Raw genomic sequence first — 15964 nt, 5'->3', positions numbered from 1 at the left:
AACAGCGAGTAGCAGCAATGTGCGGGGTTACATTTGTACATGTAGGTATGGGTAAGGTGACTATGCATAGATAATAAACAGCGAGTAGCAGCAATGTGCGGGGTTACATTGGTACATGTAGGTATGGGTAAGGTGACTATGCATAGATAATAAACAGCGAGTAGCAGCAATGTGCAGGGTTACAGGTTAGTCAAGGTCATTTGTACATGTAGGTATGGGTAAGGTGACTATGCATAGATAATAAACAGCGAGTAGCAGCAATGTGCGGGGTTACAGGTTAGTCAAGGTCATTGGTACATGTAGGTATGGGTAAGGTGACTATGCATAGATAATAAACAGCGAGTAGCAGCAATGTGCGGGGTTACAGGTTAGTCAAGGTCATTTGTACATGTAGGTATGGGTAAGGTGACTATGCATAGATAATAAACAGCGAGTAGCAGCAATGTGCAGGGTTACAGGTTAGTCAAGGTCATTTGTACATGTAGGTATGGGTAAGGTGACTATGCATAGATAATAAACAGCGAGTAGCAGCAATGTGCGGGGTTACAGGTTAGTCAAGGTCATTTGTACATGTAGGTATGGGTAGGGTGACTATGCATAGATAATAAACAGCGAGTAGCAGCAATGTGGTTAGTCAAGGTCATTTGTACATGTTACATGGTTAGTACATTTGGTAGGTATGGGTAAGGTGACTATGCATAGATAATAAACAGCGAGTAGCAGCAATGTGCAGGGGTTACAGGATAATAAACAGCGAGTAGGCAATGGGTTAAGGTGACTATGCATAGATAATAAACAGCGAGTAGCAGCAATGTGCGGGGTTACATTAGTCAAGGTCATTTGTACATGTAGGTATGGGTAGGGTGACTATGCATAGATATAAACAGCGAGTAGCAGCAATGTGCGGGGTTAGTCATTTTGTACATGTAGGTATGGGTAAGGTGACTATGCATAGATAATAAACAGCGAGTAGCAGCAATGTGCGGGGTTACAGGTTAGTCAAGGTCATTTGTACATGTAGGTATGGGTAAGGTGACTATGCATAGATAATAAACAGCGAGTAGCAGCAATGTGCGGGGTTACAGGTTAGGTCTATGCATAGATAATAAACAGTCATGTGCGGGGTTACAGGTACATGGTACATGTAGGTATGGGTAAGGTGACTATGCATAGATAATAAACAGCGAGTAGCAGCAATGTGCGGGGTTACAGGTTAGGTCATTTGTACAGGTATGGGTAGGGTGACTATGCATAGATAATAAACAGCGAGTAGCAGCAATGTGTGCAGGTTAATTGGTACATGTAGGTATGGGTAGCACTATGCATAGATAATAAACAGCGTTAGCAGCAATGTGCGGGGTTACAGGTTACATTTTGTACATGTAGGTATGGGTAAGGTGACTATGCATAGATAATAAACAGCGAGTAGCAGCAATGTGCGGGGTTACATTGGTCATTTGTACATGTAGGTATGGGTAAGGTGACTATGCATAGATAATAAACAGCGAGTAGCAGCAATGTGCGGGGGTTAGTCATTTGTACATGTAGGTATGGGTAAGGTGACTATGCATAGATAATAAACAGCGAGTAGCAGCAATGTGCGGGGTTACAGGTTAGTCAAGGTCATTTGTACATGTAGGTATGGTGACTATGCATGTGCGGGGTTACAGGTTAGTCAAGGTCATTTGGGTATGGGTACTATGCATAGATAATAAACAGCGAGTAGCAGCAATGTGCGGGGTTACATTGGTACATGTAGGTATGGGTAAGGTGACTATGCATAGATAATAAACAGCGAGTAGCAGCAATGTGCGGGGTTACATTGGTACATGTAGGTATGGGTAAGGTGACTATGCATAGATAATAAACAGCGAGTAGCAGCAATGTGCGGGGTTACATTTGTACATGTAGGTATGGGTAAGGTGACTATGCATAGATAATAAACAGCGAGTAGCAGCAGTGTAAAAACAAAGGGGGACTTAAAGTTAATTACTTTGCCACATTTTCTTCAGTTTGACTTTAGTGCCTTATTCCAATGCATGTTTTGGAATATTTGTATTATTTACAGGCTTCCTTCTTTTCTTTCTGTATCTGCCTGCATCTTTGTAGTGACTGGGTGTATTGCTACACCATCCAAAGTTGAATTAATAACTTCACCCTGCTCAAAGGAATATTCAATGTCAATTTTTGTTTTGTTTTACCCATCTACCAATAGGTGCACTTTTTCACAAGGCATTGGAAAACATCCCTGGTCTTTGTGGTTGTGGAATCTGTGTTTGAAATTCACTGCTCGACTGAGGGACCTTACAGATAATTGTATGTGTGGGGTACAGAGAGGAGGTAGTCATAAACACTATTATTGCACACAGAGAGTCCATGCAACTTACGTGACTTGTTAAGCACATTCTTATTCCTGAACTTAGTTAGGCATTTCAGCTTTTCATATTAAAATAATTAGTAAAAAACAATTCCACTTTGATATTATGGGGTATTTTGTGTAGGCCAGTGACACAACATCTCAATGTAATCTATTTTAAATTCAGACTGTAACACAACAACATGTGGGGAAAGTTAATGAGGAGTGAATCCTTTCTGAAGGCTCTGTAGTTAGCTGGCAAACATTACAAGAGAATCTCACGTGTAACTTGATCAACTTTCTGCTGCTCAATGGGGGATCATCAGTCCGTTTGCTCCATGTGCTCTTTGTAAACTAACACCATGTGCTCTTTGTAAACTAACATACCATGTGCTCTTTGTAAACTAACACCATGTGCTCTTTGTAAACTAACATACCATGTGGTCTTTGTAAACTAACATACCATGTGCTCTTTGTAAACTAACACCATGTGCTCTTTGTAAACTAACATACCATGTGCTCTTTGTAAACTAACACCATGTGCTCTTTGTAAACTAACATACCATGTGCTCTTTGTAAACTAACATACCATGTGGTCTTTGTAAACTAACATACCATGTGGTCTTTGTAAACTAACATACCATGTGCTCTTTGTAAACTAACACCATGTGCTCTTTGTAAACTAACACCATGTGCTCTTTGTAAACTAACACCATGTGCTCTTTGTAAACTAACACCATGTGCTCTTTGTAAACTAACACCATGTGGTCTTTGTAAACTAACATACCATGTGCTCTTTGTAAACTAACACCATGTGGTCTTTGTAAACTAACATACCATGTGGTCTTTGTAAACTAACACCATGTGGTCTTGGTAAACTAGCATACCATGTGCTCTACTACTAACATACCATGTGCTCTTTGTAAACTAACATACCATGTGCTCTTTGTAAACTAACATACCATGTGCTCTTTGTAAACTAACATACCATGTGCTCTTTGTAAACTAACATACCATGTGCTCTTTGTAAACTAACACCATGTGGTCTTTGTAAACTAACATACCATGTGCTCTTTGTAAACTAACACCATGTGGTCTTTGTAAACTAACATACCATGTGCTCTTTGTAAACTAACACCATGTGGTCTTGGTAAACTAACATACCATGTGCTCTTTGTAAACTAACATACCATGTGCTCTTTGTAAACTAACACCATGTGGTCTTTGTAAACTAACATACCATGTGCTCTTTGTAAACTAACACCATGTGCTCTTTGTAAACTAACATACCATGTGCTCTTTGTAAACTAACATACCATGTGCTCTTTGTAAACTAACATACCATGTGCTCTTTGTAAACTAACATACCATGTGCTCTTTGTAAACTAACATACCATGTGCTCTTTGTAAACTAACACCATGTGCTCTTTGTAAACTAACATACCATGTGCTCTTTGTAAACTAACACCATGTGCTCTTTGTAAACTAACTTTGTAAACTAACACCATGTGCTCTTTGTAAACTAACATACCATGTGCTCTTTGTAAGCTAACATACCATGTGCTCTTTGTAAACTAACATACCATGTGCTCTTTGTAAACTAACATACCATGTGCTCTTTGTAAACTAACACCATGTGCTCTTTGTAAACTAACATACCATGTGCTCTTTGTAAACTAACACCATGTGCTCTTTGTAAACTAACATACCATGTGCTCTTTGTAAACTAACACCATGTGGTCTTGGTAAACTAACATACCATGTGCTCTTTGTAAACTAACACCATGTGCTCTTTGTAAACTAACATACTATGTGCTCTTGGTAAACTAGCATACCATGTGGTCTTTGTAAGCTAACACCATGTGGCTAAATTACATTTTTGTGAAGAAAAAAAAACAGTACTTAAAATCATACTGTCTGATTTTCAAAATACCCCTGTATACGGTATACTTCCCAAGCCTAGGGGCTCATGTACCGTGTGTGTATAATAGATGAAATGTATTAAATGGTAGTACCGTGTGGCCTCCATCACAATCTCCACTCTCTCTCATAGACGTGTGAAACACTCTCTTTCCCCCTGAGATGTATGTACTGAGCCACTCTTCCAGAGGTACAGCAGCCAAAACACACATTCAACTCTGTCTCGTCAGACCAGCTCTGCTCTCCATAGGCCCTATGTATAAACCTTAGCCTACACAAGCCCTTCAGAATAAACACAAGAGATGAAGATGTTTATGTGTGTGTGTGTGTGTGTGTGTGTGTGTGTGTGTGCACGCTCCGGGCTCCTCTGTTCAAACAACACGCCGTGGGAAAAGAAACACATCCAAAAAGAACCAAGGACATAAAAATGACAGTGTCTAATGCCTCTCTTTAACTCTACCACTCTTACCACACAGCCCTTCATAGAGTAGAACGTTTAAAAGATCTATTACATAGATTATGGTGTACATCTCTGTATAGGTGTGTAGGCGTGGGACTGTCTATATGATGAAGCACTGTCTATACAGCAGGGGCATTCAACTCTTAACTATGAGGGCTGGAGCCGTCTGGTTTCCTGTTATACCTGATAATTCATTGCACACACCTGGTGTCCCAGGTCTAAATCAGTCCCTGATTAGAGGGGAACAATGAAAATAAGGAGTGGAACTGCCTTGGAGGTCCAGAGTTGAGTTTGATGGGTCTATAGGATAAAAGCAGAAACCTGTCTGTTATAGAGATGATGGTGTTCATCTCTTGGTGTGTAGGTGTAGGACTATCCCTAACTAGAATGAAACAATGCCTATATGATTACAAAAGCAGATACCACTCTATTATAGAGATTGGGATAGGTAAATATGAACAAAAAACACTGTGAAAAAATACATGTAATTGTTGTTTATCAGGTTGATCTTAAACTCAAAATATAATTTGCATTGAACCTTTAATTTAGTTTTAAAAAATCATTATTTTATTCGAAAACAAATGTCATAATGATTACCACCCCTGCATTTAGTACATGTAGTACTGTGAACCCTCCCTCTGCCAAGATAACAGCTCTGAGTCATTTCCTATAACGTTAGATGAGGTGGGAGAACACACCCTCCCTCTGCCAAGATAACAGTTCTGAATCATCTCCTATAACGTTAGATGAGGTGGGAGAACACACCCTCCCTCTTCCAAGATTACAGTTCTGTATCATCTCCTATAATGTTAGACGAGGTGGGAGAACACACCCACCCTCTGCCAAGATAACAGTTCTGAATCATTTCCTATAATGTTAGATGAGGTGGGAGAACACACCCACCCTCTGCCAAGATAACAGTTCTGAATCATCTTAGATGAGGTGGGAGAAGACCTCTGCCAAGATAACAGCTCTGAGTCATTTCCTATAATGAGATGAGGTGGGAGAACACACCCACCCTCTGCCAAGATAACAGTTCTGAATCATCTCCTATAACGTTAGATGAGGTGGGAGAACACACCCTCCCTCTGCCAAGATAACAGTTCTGAATCATCTCCTATAATGTTAGATGAGGTGGGAGAACACACCCACCCTCTGCCAAGATAACAGCTATGAATCATCTATAATGTTAGACGAGGTGGGAGAACACACCCTCCCTTTGCCAAGATAACAGCTCTGAGTCATCTATAATGTTAGACGAGGTGGGAGAACACACCCTCCCTCTGCCAAGATAACAGCTCTAAGTCGTCTCCTATAATGTTAGACGAGGTGGGAGAACACACCCAGCCTCTGCCAAGATAACAGCTCTGAGTAATTTCCTATAACGTTAGATGAGGTGGGAGAACACACCCACCCTCTGCCAAGATAACAGCTCTGAGTCATCTCCTATAATGTTAGATGAGGTGGGAGAACACATAGGAAGGTATTTGAGACCAGGTATTCAGAGTCCTTGGTCCTTGCTTGTGGACTCTCCTCTTCAGCTCACCCCACAGGTATTCAATGGGGTTTAGGTCAGGGGACTGGGATGGCATTGCAAAATCTTGATTCTATGGTCAGTGAACCATTTTAATGTGGATTTGGAGGTATGTGTTGGATCGTTGTCCTGCTGGAAGATCCAGCGATGACACAGTTTTAGCCTCCTGGTAGAGGCAGACAGGTTTTGGCCTAAAATCTCCTGGTACTTGAAGAGTCCATGATGCCAGGTGTCCTAACAAGGTTTCCAGGGCCTTTGGAAGTAAAACAGCCCCACAACATCACTTATCCACCACCATACTTCACAGTGGGGATGAGGTTCTTTTCTGCATGACCATGGATCTTTACACCAAACCCACCTCTGGTGTTTGTTGCCAAAACACTCTATTTTAGTCTCATCAGACCATAGAACCTGGTTCCAATCAAAGTTCCAATGAGATTTAACAAACTCCAGGCGCTTACGCTTGTGGTTTGGTGACAGCAGAGGCTTTCTTCTGACAACTCTTCCTAATAACTTTGATGGCATGTAGGTGGCGTCTAATTGTAGTTTTGGAGACTTGGTGACCCCAAGATGTAACCAACTTCTGCAATTCTCCAAATATGAACCATCCTTCTCACTGTTCGTGTTGGCAAAACACACTTGTGTTCTCTTCCAGGCAGGTTCATCACAGCTCCAGTTGTTTAACATTTCTTAATTATTGCCCTAATAGTGGAGATGGGTATTTTCAGGTGTGTAGCTATCTTTTTATAGGCATTGCCTGATTTGTGAAGGTCAGCAACCTTTTGTATCATTTCATTTGTGTGTTCTCTGGCCTTTCCAATGTTGAAGGATGACTAAGGGAGTTTACTCTGTGTGTCACCGCATATTTATTCCCCAGTGAAACAGGAAGTCATGGATGACCACTTGAGAGTTCCCATAGAATCAGATAAACTTTAAAAAGTAAAATCTTGATTGGAATATACATCAATTAGATTTTGTTCATAATCATTTCTAGGGGTGTCAGTAACTGTGACATGCATGTTTTTGAATAAAGTTTAAAAATATATATATATTTTTCTTTAAGCAAAGGTTAGATGCATATTATATTTTGAGTGTAAGATCAAGCTGACAAACAATGACATTTTTTCACAGCCATTTTTGTTAATATTTACCTAGGGTGCCAATAATTCAGGAGGGAACTGTATATGTGTAGGCATATAGGACAATCCCTAAAGGCAGCGTTTCCCAACTCCAGTCCTCCAGTATCCCCAACAGTACACATTTTTGTTGTAGCCTCGGACAAACTCACCTGATTCAACTCGTTGAGGGCTTGATGATTAGTTGACAAGATGGATCAGGTGTGCTTGTCTGAGGCTACAAACAAATGTGCACTGTTGGGGGTACTGGAGGACTGGAGTTGGGAATCACTGCCTTAAGTCAACTGTAGGATTAGTCAGCTAAGCCAAGGTGTGCACTAACAGGGTGTGTTCATTTCCACCCTGACTCCCTCATAAAGTGTGCCCCTGGGAAGAGGTATGTGCCCTCTTCCAACCTCTCCCTCTCCATCCACATTTGTCTGCTTGTGGTTCCACTCTCTCTTTCTCTCTTCTCTCTACTCCCTTATTTTGTATTTCTCTCTGCATGTCTGTCTTTTTAATCGTTCAGCTCTTTCTTTTTCATAGTCAGATTGACTTATTCCCTCTCCTTCTCTTCATTCATGCTCCTTTCTCCTTCTCTACTCTCCTCTCTCTCCTTCTACTCTCTCTGTGTGCATGTTAGTGTAGTTGTCCTTGTTTGGCTCCACAGTGAGTGGGAGTGCATGTGAGTGTGTCTGTAGTGCCTCTGTGTGTGTTTCCTCCTGACTGTGACTCATCGCTCGGCTGACTCACGCACCGCTAACAAAAACACACAGTCACCATGGCTACGGAGACTCCCGCCTCCTCTTCCCCCCTTACTCTCCCCCTCCTCTACCCGTGTGCTTCCGTGGCTCGGCTCCGGTTTCTCCTCTTGGGCACAGCTGCCCTACTGGGGCCCTACTCCAACCTGGGCAGGGCAGGAGAGGAAGGGAGGGAGGGAGGGAGGGAGGGAGGGAGGGAGGGAGGGAGGGAGGGATGGAGGAAGGGAGGGATAAATGGAGGAATGGGGGAGAGAGAGAAATAGAGAGAGGCAAAGAGTGAGCAAGTCGGGAGAGAGATGTTCTTGAAGAGAGAGAGAGAGAGTGAGAGCACAGAGGCAGAGAGAAAGAAAAAGACAGACAGACACACGGAAAGAGAGCGCAATACCCCATCAAACCCAACAACAATGAGAGTTTAAACATGCCTGCATAGACAAGGACTGACTGAATAGGAGAGGCTAAACATGCCTGTATAGACAGACTGAATAGGAGAGGCTAAACATGCCTGTATAGACAAGGACTGACTGAATAGGAGAGGCTAAACATGCCTGTATAGACAGACTGAATAGGAGAGGCTAAACATGCCTGTATAGACAGACTGAATAGGAGAGGCTAAACATGCCTGTATAGACAGACTGAATAGGAGAGGCTAAACATGCCTGTATAGACATGGACAGACTGAATAGGAGAGGCTAAACATGCCTGTATAGACAGACTGAATAGGAGAGGCTAAACATGCCTGTATAGACAGACTGAATAGGAGAGGCTAAACATGCCTGTATAGACAGACTGAATAGGAGAGGCTAAACATGCCTGTATAGACAGACTGAATAGGAGAGGCTAAACATGCCTGTATAGACAAGGACTGACTGAATAGGAGAGGCTAAACATGCCTGCATAGACAAGGACAGACTGAATAGGAGAGGCTAAACATGCCTGTATAGACATGGACAGACTGAATAGGAGAGGCTAAACATGCCTGTATAGACATGGACAGACTGAATAGGAGAGGCTAAACATGCCTGTATAGACAGACTGAATAGGAGAGTTTAAACATGCCTGTATAGACAGACTGAATAGGAGAGGCTAAACATGCCTGCATAGACATGGACAGACTGAATAGGAGAGGCTAAACATGCCTGTATAGACAGACTGAATAGAAATGATCACCTGTGGATCCTTTATCCGGCTAAAATTGCATGCCTGTTTGAACTTGTCCAGACTGAATAGAAGAGGTCTAAACAATTTGCCTGTGTGGCATCACATTACCACAAAGACCAGGTATGGCACTGGGTGACCGGCTAAACATGCCTGTACACACACACACACACACTGTTGGCAGACAGGCAAGCATGCATGCTGTAACACACACACACACAGCCTAGTTTGCACTGTTGCCGTTGCTCCACCTAGCTAACTGAATGTGTATTGTTGTCTTTCTGAAACAGTTCCTTTTATAGTTTTACAGTTAGTGTACAGACTGAATAAATGGAGAAGCCTAACTGTATGCCAGAGAATGTCTTTTTAGTGATTTCTGGTGGTTTCAATGTCTGTAACTCCGATGGTTCTGCTGATATAGGGATGTTTGAAAATGCTGCCTATTTCTTGAGGTTAGGATTTACAAAGCAACATAACATTTTAGTAATCATTAGACAGCGCACGTGAATATTTGGTGACCTGACTCTGGAAAGACCTCACCACCTCTATCCATTTCAGACAGACCTGAACAATGACACAATAGGTATGTGTACATGTCATCACTGTGCTCCCACCACAGGGCCGTATTCACTAGGCACCAAATGGAGGGGCAGCAGGTAACCCAGCGGTTAAGAGCACTGGGCAATTAACCAAAAGGTCGCTAAACCCAGCCTGTTGATGTGCCCTTGAGCAAGGCACTTAACTCTAATTGCTTCTGTAAGTCACTCTGGATAAGCGTGTCTGCTAAATGACAATTTCAAAATATTCTGCTACTGTGCGCCCTAATGAATACGACCCATGTAACCATGTCATCACTGTGTTCTCATTGTCTGACCGTTAACTTGACCAGTCGCAGACCTCTGACCTATGCATGACTGGCTTTCTGGGAAAGCGTAGGAGGACACACAGACACTAGGCACCAGTCAGTGTCTCTGCTGAGTCTAGTACAAACAGGCTGGGAAGCTCTGAATGCCAGACTGCTGTCTAGTACAAACAGGCTGGGAAGCTCTGAAAACCAGACTGCTGAGTCTAGTACAAACAGGCTGGGAAGCTCTGAATGCCAGACTGCTGAGTCTAGTACAAACAGGCTGGGAAGCTCTGAATGCCAGACTGCTGAGTCTAGTACAAACAGGCTGGGAAGCTCTGAATGCCAGACTGCTGAATCTAGTACAAACAGGCTGGGAAGCTCTGAATGCCAGACTGCTGAGTCTAGTACAAACAGGCTGGGAAGCTTTGAATGCCAGACTGCTGAGTCTTCAAACAGGCTGGGAAGCTCTGAATGCCAGACTGCTGAGTCTAGTACAAACAGGCTGGGAACTCTGAATGCCAGACTGCTGAGTCTAGTGGCTGGGAATGCTCTGAATGCCAGACTGCTGAATCTAGTACAAACAGGCTGGGAAGATCTGAATGCCAGACTGCTGAGTCTAGTACACTGGGAAGCTCTGAAAACCAGACTGCTGAGTCTAGTACAAACAGGCTGGGAAGCTCTGAATGCCAGACTGCTGAGTCTAGTACAAACAGGCTGGGAAGCTCTGAATGCCAGACTGCTGAGTCTAGTACAAACAGGCTGGGAAGCTCTGAATGCCAGACTGCTGAATCTAGTACAAACAGGCTGGGAAGCTCTGAATGCCAGACTGCTGAGTCTAGTACAAACAGGCTGGGAAGCTCTGAATGCCAGACTGCTGAGTCTAGTACAAACAGGCTGGGAAGCTCTGAATGCCAGACTGCTGAGTCTAGTACAAACAGGCTGGGAAGCTCTGAATGCCAGACTGCTGAGTCTAGTACAAACAGGCTGGGAAGCTCTGAATGCCAGACTGCTGAGTCTAGTACAAACAGGCTGGGAAGCTCTGAATGCCAGACTGCTGAGTCTAGTGGCTGGGAAGCTCTGAATGCCAGACTGCTGAGTCTAGTACAAACAGGCTGGGAAGCTCTGAATGCCAGACTGCTGAATCTAGTACAAACAGGCTGGGAAGCTCTGAATGCCAGACTGCTGAGTCTAGTACAAACAGGCTGGGAAGCTCTGAATGCCAGACTGCTGAGTCTAGTACAAACAGGCTGGGAAGCTCTGAATGCCAGACTGCTGAGTCTAGTACAAACAGGCTGGGAAGCTCTGAATGCCAGACTGCTGAGTCTAGTACAAACAGGCTGGGAAGCTCTGAATGCCAGACTGCTGAGTCTAGTACAAACAGGCTGGGAAGCTCTGAATGCCAGACTGCTGAGTCTAGTACAAACAGGCTGGGAAGCTCTGAATGCCAGACTGCTGAGTCTAGTACAAACAGGCTGGGAAGCTCTGAAAACCAGACTGCTGAGTCTAGTCAAACAGGCTGGGAAGCTCTGAATGCCAGACTGCTGAGTCTAGTACAAACAGGCTGGGAAGCTCTGAATGCCAGACTGCTGAGTCTAGTACAAACAGGCTGGGAAGCTCTGAATGCCAGACTGCTGAATCTAGTACAAACAGGCTGGGAAGCTCTGAATGCCAGACTGCTGAGTCTAGTACAAACAGGCTGGGAAGCTCTGAATGCCAGACTGCTGAGTCTAGTACAAACAGGCTGAACAGGCTGGGAAGCTCTGAATGCCAGACTGCTGAATCTAGTACAAACAGGCTGGGAAGCTCTGAATGCCAGACTGCTGAGTCTAGTACAAACAGGCTGGGAAGCTCTGAATGCCAGACTGCTGAGTCTAGTACAAACAGGCTGGGAAGCTCTGAATGCCAGACTGCTGAATCTAGTACAAACAGGCTGGGAAGCTCTGAATGCCAGACTGCTGAGTCTAGTACAAACAGGCTGGGAAGCTCTGAATGCCAGACTGCTGAGTCTAGTACAAACAGGCTGGGAAGCTCTGAATGCCAGACTGCTGAGTCTAGTACAAACAGGCTGGGAAGCTCTGAATGCCAGACTGCTGAATCTAGTACAAACAGGCTGGGAAGCTCTGAATGCCAGACTGCTGAGTCTAGTACAAACAGGCTGGGAAGCTCTGAATGCCAGACTGCTGAGTCTAGTACAAACAGGCTGGGAAGCTCTGAATGCCAGACTGCTGAGTCTAGTACAAACAGGCTGGGAAGCTCTGAATGCCAGACTGCTGAGTCTAGTACAAACAGGCTGGGAAGCTCTGAATGCCAGACTGCTGAGTCTAGTACAAACAGGCTGGGAAGCTCTGAATGCCAGACTGCTGAGTCTAGTACAAACAGGCTGGGAAGCTCTGATTGCCAGACTGCTGAGTCTAGTACAAACAGGCTGGGAAGCTCTGAATGCCAGACTGCTGAGTCTAGTACAAACAGGCTGGGAAGCTCTGAATGCCAGACTACTGAGTCTAGTACAAACAGGCTGGGGAGCTCTGAAAACCAGACTGCTGAGTCTAGTACAAACAGGCAGGGAAGCTCTGAATGCCAGACTGCTGAGTCTAGTACAAACAGGCTGGGAAGCTCTGAATGCCAGACTGCTGAGTCTAGTACAAACAGGCTGGGAAGCTCTGAATGCCAGACTGCTGAGTCTAGTACAAACAGGCTGGGAAGCTCTGAATGCCAGACTGCTGAGTCTAGTACAAACAGGCTGGGAAGCTCTGATTGCCAGACTGCTGAGTCTAGTACAAACAGGCTGGGAAGCTCTGAATGCCAGACTGCTGAGTCTAGTACAAACAGGCTGGGAAGCTCTGAATGCCAGACTGCTGAGTCTAGTACAAACAGGCTGGGAAGCTCTGATTGCCAGACTGCTGAGTCTAGTACAAACAGGCTGGGAAGCTCTGAATGCCAGACTGCTGAGTCTAGTACAAACAGGCTGGGAAGCTCTGATTGCCAGACTGCTGAGTCTAGTACAAACAGGCTGGGAAGCTCTGAAAACCAGACTGCTGAGTCTAGTACAAACAGGCTGGGAAGCTCTGAATGCCAGACTGCTGACTCTAGTACAAACAGGCTGGGAAGCTCTGAATGCCAGACTGCTGAAGCACCGTAGCAGACAATAAAGGACACACATTCTATAATGAGACTCTTTCACACTTGACTGAACACACGCACACAGATATATGCCCAATTAAGTGCGACCTTGAGCGGATAACTAAGTGAAGCAGGTCGCGACGTGAGCTATGTAACACAGGATGCACCTCCTGACAGCCGAAAAAGGTGCCGCCAGTGGGTTGGGTTCCACTGGTGAAATCTTCTTATCTTGACTCAGTACAGCCTCAGAGGAATGGCCACTCCAAGGAGCCTGGTCCTCCCAGGGTTTCTCCATTGGGCCAGACTAATAGGGAGTTTTTGCTCCTGGCCGCCGTACACCGTCTCAAACGCGGTTAGCTCCAAGGAGTACAGGCTGGGTCAAGGGACCCATTGAAGTACAGTGTATCCCGCCCTCCATCACCGTTATGGAGCGTACCGAAGGGCCCGTTATTAGGGAAGTCTGCTGATTCGTCGAAATCGTCTCATTCAACCAAGGCTTGGTTAAAGCTAGAGATGAGGAGTTGTATGGGAACTTTGAAGACCACAAGTGTGTTGCATTGTGGGGAGTAAGTAAGGCCTCCGGTCGGAAGGAAGGCGGCTGATGCGTAGCCTATATAATGTAGAAATGTCAATCTCACGCATGGCTTTCGACCTTCGTCTCTCCCCAGCCCGTACGGGAGTTGTAGCGATGAGACGAGATAGTAACTACTAACAATTGGAAACCACGAAATTGGGGAGAAAAAGGGGTAAAAAAAAAGAAGAAAAAGAAATGTCAATCTCGCCGGGTTTGGCCCAAACGGATGTCAACGTGAAGAAACCCAACCGGCGGAACCAGACACACACACACACTCCTCCAAAACACACACTCTGGACCTCTGCGTGACCTCTAACAGGCCTGAGTACTCATGGCAGCTGGAGGCACGAGAGAATTCTGGAAACAGAGTGAAACTGTATGCCAACACTCACATAATCCTTAGGGATCGAGGGGGACAGAGAGAGAGGGGAGGACTGGGACAATAGTGAGGGAGGGAGATAGAGAGAGGGGGGAAGACCTTGAGATAGAAGAGGAGGAGTAACTCTGGGAACTCCTGGATCACAGCTGTGGGAAGATTAGCTCATTGAACAGATGACCCCCCCCCCCCTCCCCCACTAGTATCAGAGACAAGACAACAGACTTACAGAAGAAGAAGGGATGACACTGAGATGATGTCATATAGTCCAGAAGGAGATTGTCACACTTTATTGAAAAAATACAACCTGCCGTATATATACTGTAGGGAGGCAGGTAGCCTAGTGGTTAAGAGCATTGGGCCAGTAACCGATAGGTCACTGGTTGGAATCTCCAAACCAACTAGGTGAAAAATCTGTCAACAAACTTTTGAGCAAGGCACTTAACCCCAAATTGCTCCTTTAAGCTGCTTTGGATAACAGCGTCTGCCAAATGACTAAAATGTAAATATACATGGGTCATATACCATTCTGCTCAGGGTTTAACGGTCAGCTTATCATATGGACCAATAGTAAAAACCCTTATGCAAACACATTGGTGCTAGATCACAAATGGAAACCAGAGAAATAAAAACTGTTTTATCTGTACTATTATGAGTAATAGTAATGACAATATGCGTATTAACAAAAATAAATTGTGCAATATATGAAAACAGATCAGACATTTCTCTCTGTCCTAAGTGTGGTGTCGGCGCCGCATAGCACAGCTGACCCTGGCCTGTACCTCAGACCGAGCCCAACCAGGGACCCGCATTTCAGACCCTACCACAATATGAACCTCCAGGGGGACCTGGGCCCGTATTCAGAAAGCGTCTCAGAGTAGGAGTGCTGAACTAGTATCAGGTCCCTCCTGTCCATATAATCTTATTAATTATGATCTAAAAGGCAAAACTGATCCTAGATCAGCACGGACCCTGGGTGAATAGTAACAATGGATGACACAGAGACAAACTTTCCCTTCTATCTCCCTTCACCCCCGTATGAGATGTAGCAGTGGTTTGGTCTGGGGAGTGTTCTCGTTGTGTAGATCCTACCACAATATGAACGACCGGGGGGACCTGAGATTACTATCCGTAACAGTGGATGACACACACACAGTAAGATAAACTTGATCTTCACCCCCCTATGAGGCGTGACAGTGGTTTGGTCTGGGGTGTGTCTGTGTGCAGGACAGCTGTCCCCATGCTATCCTATGCTAGGACTAATCTCTTGTAAGTCCTGTTGCTCCCCTGGTCTCATTCATTAGAGCATCTCTGAGTCTGACCTCCAGGATAGGCCTCTCCCACACACCCCACTGCCCCACCACCTTCACAGCCCCCACTGGGCAGGCCCACTGATCAGAGCCCCTAACCCCATAGCTCAGAATAGCCTGGTCCGAGATCAGTTTGTGCTGTCTTACCAACTCCTATGGCTATTGTTGTGTGACGCCTCTTGATAATGACCATAGGAGTTGGCAATATCGCACAAATAGATCTGCGACCAGGCTATACTCACATACCAAAGCCCCTGATACCACAGCCGATCCACAATCCACAGCATTCAGGCATGTTGTACAAAAATAACTGTGTCCTTCCCTTCTGAAGTGAAACAGAAAGACAGCCCAGTCTGGAGTAGCTGATACAAGCACTATGTCAGTCTGTCATCACTGTACCACAACATCACATCAACACTGAATGATGTAAGCTTTC

Source organism: Oncorhynchus tshawytscha, unplaced genomic scaffold (genome assembly GCF_018296145.1).
Source record: "Oncorhynchus tshawytscha isolate Ot180627B unplaced genomic scaffold, Otsh_v2.0 Un_contig_1757_pilon_pilon, whole genome shotgun sequence".
Taxonomy (NCBI): Eukaryota; Metazoa; Chordata; class Actinopteri; order Salmoniformes; family Salmonidae; genus Oncorhynchus; species Oncorhynchus tshawytscha.
Note: the sequence above shows the minus strand (reverse complement) of the source record.